The 4,402-nt window shown below is 46.6% G+C and overlaps 1 long non-coding RNA gene across 1 annotated transcript in view; it reads right to left on the reverse strand.

The window, feature by feature from the left end:
• Positions 1–274: 274 nt before the first annotated feature.
• The window catches only part of LOC309654300, a 33,808-nt gene continuing 29,680 nt past the window's right edge, over positions 275–4,402 (reverse strand). The window contains exon 2 of the long non-coding RNA XR_014260117.1: positions 275–3,684. This is a non-coding gene — a long non-coding RNA (uncharacterized lncRNA). The remainder of the gene's footprint in view (positions 3,685–4,402) is intronic.

Below are 4,402 nucleotides of genomic sequence, written 5' to 3' on the forward strand. Positions count from 1 at the left end.
TCCCAAGTGAAATATCAGAACCAGGGCAGGGGGGCGCAGAGAGAGGGGGGGAGGGGAGGCCCACGTGACCTGGGAGAGAAGTCGGGGAGGACCGCTGACCGTCCTCGGTTCAGGTTCCCCTTCCCCCCCCCCCCCCTCCGTTGAGAACCTGCCTTCGCTTCCTGCCCTCAGGTGTGTGAGAGGAGCATGTTTCTTTCCAACAAATACCAACACATCAATTCAGTCTGTTTGTGTGTTTGTTCTTGCTTGTTCGTTTTCTGGACGAGGCCAAAGAACCCTTCCAGTGGAGGTGTGTGTACAAAGGAGGATCTGACAGGATGGGAGGGTGCGGGTCAGTCCATGTGCCAAGAAATCCAGAGAATCTGTCGTAGCTGAGACTCGGGCCTTTTGCAGAAATAGGCCAAGAGAGTTCAGATTTGATCATTCACTGCCGAATAGTCATCACAGCAGTTTCCTGGAAGGGATTGTGTTGCAGGAGCCAGCGTGGCCCTCAGCCCTCAGGCCTCAGCCCGGCGGGCGGGCAGGCAGGCAGGCAGGCAGCGGCTATTGTCTGTTGTTCCCGCCCCCACCCCCACCCCCACCCCCGTTCCTTCTCCAGCGCTCCTTCCTAAGTCCCCTGGACTGACCTTTGCCAGGAGCGGGGGAGGGGAGGTCCGGACGATTCATTTGGCAGGGCCTCGTTCAATCGCTCCATTCAAATGCAGAAAGCTCTCCGGTCAAGTCGGAGGGTTTGACTTTGCCTCGAGCTTCTCTTTAATGAATGGCTTTTTCTTTTTTCTTTCCCCAATTTCCCCCACCCTTAGGCTGCCCCCTCCAAACTGCAGGGAGGGAAGGAGGGAGAGAGGAAGGGATGGGAGGAGGATATGTGAGAAACAGGTCTTTTTTCCAGGCAAAAGGAGTCCCCTCCTTTTCCTAACCCAGGAAACCCCACTACACCATTTGAGAATCATGGACACGCGTGAAAGCAGACGTCTTCACTTGAGATCTTCCTCCGCAGGAGGACAGAAAGGAGGGCCAGTGTGTCCCTCTTGTGCTGGCCGGTTCTTAGGTCACTTGAATTCAAAATAATCAATAGAGCATGGAGGCACATTTTGGGGCGGCCTACTCTGGAGCCCAACAGTTCCCTCCTCTGAAAGTTCCTTGGAACATATTAAAGCTGAGCTGGTGACGTGTGTGTGTGTGTGTGTGTGTGTGTGTGTGTGTGTGTGTGTGTGTGTGTGTGTGTGTGTGTGTGTGTGTGTGTGTGTGTCTGAGTCAAGGAGATTTCTAGATGTCAGGGTCGAAGCAACTTTAGAAGTTTGAAATAACTCTGGTGATGTCGTCGGGTGTTTGGTTCAAATTTCGGAGTGGCTCTCACAGAAACAGGAACGAGGACTTTTTCCATAGGAGCCGTTGTGGCCGTTTCTCTAAGGTTTTCGTCAAGTTCTCTAGCTTCCGTTTGCAGGGCTTCAGGCAAAGGGCCGTTTTAGTTCTCAGTGATGCCAAGTCAAAAGGGTGGGAGAAAATGGCAAACGTTCATGGAGAGAGTCGTAGCCAGATATTGGAGGGAACTCAAAAAACCTCGGGATGCAGTCCAGTTTTCAGGTTAAGAACAACACCCTAAGGGAAGTGAGCAGCACCAGAATTTCATATCCACAAGTGTGTATCCCCGTTTATGGAAACATAATTTTGGCCTCCAAGTAACATATGCAAATAACTCTATTGCCAGGGAAATAAGAAGCCTCACTGAGAGTTTCTGAATTAAGGAAAGTAGGGAGAAAAAGATCAGTGATTCTATCCTGCTGACAGAGGTATAAGTTACCAAATGGACGTCCCCCTTTAAAAATAAAAGAAGAAAATTGGGTTTTGTTTGTTTGTTTTTGTTTTTCTTTGTATCTGGAAGACAACAGATTTAACAATCAGTCCTAATCTCTCCCTCTCTCCCTCTCTCTCTCTCTCTCTCTCTCTCTCTCTGTTTCTCTCTCTCTCTCTCTTTATATATATATCAAAATACTTTATATAGATATTCTTTTTCAGATTCTTTTCTCTCATACGTCATTACAAAGTAGTGAGTAGAGTTTCCTGTGCTATATGGTAGGAGGTGTTTGCTGATTACCTATTTTATGTACAGTAATATGTATATGTTCATCTCAACCTCCTAAGTTATCTATCCCCCGCTTCCCCAAGCAGTCCTATTTTACACAAGTAGTCATACACATTGTCACCCTATTCATCAGTTCATTCAACCCCATGTAAGTCATTCTTTTTCTTCTTGGAGTCCAGTTTTTCCATCGGTTCTGCCGACCTTGCCTGATGATTGAGGGTGACTGGACGAGTGACGGTTCCAAAAAGTTTACAAGAGCTTTTGTGAAGGATTGTAGGATTTGCCCAGAGAAGCGGGTGCCTTGATCTGATCACACGGGAGGCTGTGGAAGGTAGACCCCAAGTGGCAAACACATTTTGTTTTTTTAACAGTCTCTGTGCCACGGTGAGGACATCAGGCTTGCAGCGAGGGAAGACTTCAACCCACACGGAAAACATACAAGGATGTTTGGATGACCCCTACTAAGTGGCAGTGGAATGAAGTCCAGTGGCTGGGGTTCAGAGGGTCCAGAGAGAGGAGGTTTTCTTTCCATAGAGAAAAATGATTTTTCCCCCCCAGGGTTACAAGCATGACAGGTCAGACGTTGCCGGTAGACTGTAGAAGTCTTCCTGCCAATGTCTATTTACAATTGGAGTCATCTTGGAGGCACCATGGACGGGTGAAGGAATGCAAGGTGTGGGGGAGGGGGGAGGTTGGCCAGGGAGCAACCGGCTGGGCCACCGTCTCCCGTCTGCCATAGCCCCGACCGGCTGTTGAAAGGACAGAATGGACTTGATCCACGTGTGCCCCGCCACCCCCACCATCTTTCCACAGGCTCTTGTTACTGCCTTGGCGTGAAAGTCGGTTAGAACATCTCCCTGATACTGGGTCCAGCCCCTTTCGTGTGAGCCTCCATTTTGACGATAACAGACAACACTTTATGCCAGGGCAGAGAAGACTTCCAGGAAGAAAGGTCCCATCATTTCTGGAACAGTTAGAACACATCGGTGTACAGACACAAGCCAAAGAAGACTTCACGTTGTTCCTTCCTCTTTGACAACACTTTCCCGTGTCATCGAACCTCTCCAAGAAACTTACTCAGTTTCATCTCTCTCATTTCTCAGGAGAGAGAACACATTTTTGAGCTATTTTGAGGGCCCTCTCCTCCTGGATCCTATCTCAAAGTGCGTTCGAAGTCCAAAGGACTTCATCTGTCCTTCAATTTTTGGGCAAATGTGTCCAAAATATCCAAAAGATTGTAAAGCACTTAATCTGATAGGTCACTGTGAAACAGTGCTTCGTTAGCCATGTCACCAACATCCCAAGGAAAGACTTGCTAGGCAGAGAGAGAAGCTTCTTCTTCAGTTCTGAGCCAAACCTGGTTCTTTGAATATCGAGAGGACTAAGTTGATGTGAGTCCTCCAAGACCTGATAAAGGCAACCTAGAAAATAAGTGATGACTTTTGACAAAGACATAAGCTTTTCTTTCTTTCTTTTTCTTTCTTTCTTTCTTTCTTTCTTTCTTTCTTTCTTTCTTTCTTTCTTTCTTTCTTTCTTTCTTTCTTTCTTTCTTTCTTTCTTTCTTTCTTTCTTTCTTTCTTTCTTTCTTTCTTTCTCTCTCTCTCTCTCTCTCTTTCTTTCTCTCTCTCTCTCTCTTTCTTTCTTTCTCTCTCTCTCTCTCCTCTCTCTCTCTCTCTCTCTCTCTCTCTCCCCCCCCTTTCTTTCTTTCTCTCTCTCCTTAAAGATAAAGGAAAAAACCTTTCCTAATCTAATCTAATCTCTCATGATGGGCAGAGCAGATCGATAGAAGAAAAACCCAAACCCTAAACCCAAACCTGGTCCTTTTAACAGAGAGAGACAACTAAATTCTAATCTTGCACTGGTTTCATGTTGATACGAAAACTCATTTCTGTCTTTGAATCCACCCTCATCTTATCCAGTCCTGACCACGGATCCAATTCCTTTCCAAAGACACTTTTCTTCACACACCTTTTCCAATTGCCTGTGCCCATTTTTAGCTTGTCCCTTGTTTTCTATCTTTTCCATTGAGAAATGACTACCTTTAGGACAAAAATCTCTTTCTCCTTCCCCCAAACCTTATCTCCATACACCTTCTACTTTGCCTCCCCCCTCCCCCCCAAAAAAAGTCCTCTTCCTACCGTGACGATGGCGACATCAGGTAGCTTGGACCACACACGTTCCTTCTTTAGAATGCCTCGTCCTTGGACACTGTCTTTTTTTTTTTTTTTTTTTTTTTTCCTCTTCAGTGAAAGTAAGGAAGCCAACCACAGTGAACAGTGTGAAAATGGAATACTTTGTAGAAGTCTAGGCTCCTACCTA

This window comes from Balaenoptera physalus (assembly GCF_965194825.1).
Source record: "Balaenoptera physalus genome assembly, contig: HAP1_SCAFFOLD_2587, whole genome shotgun sequence".
Taxonomy (NCBI): domain Eukaryota; kingdom Metazoa; phylum Chordata; class Mammalia; order Artiodactyla; family Balaenopteridae; genus Balaenoptera; species Balaenoptera physalus.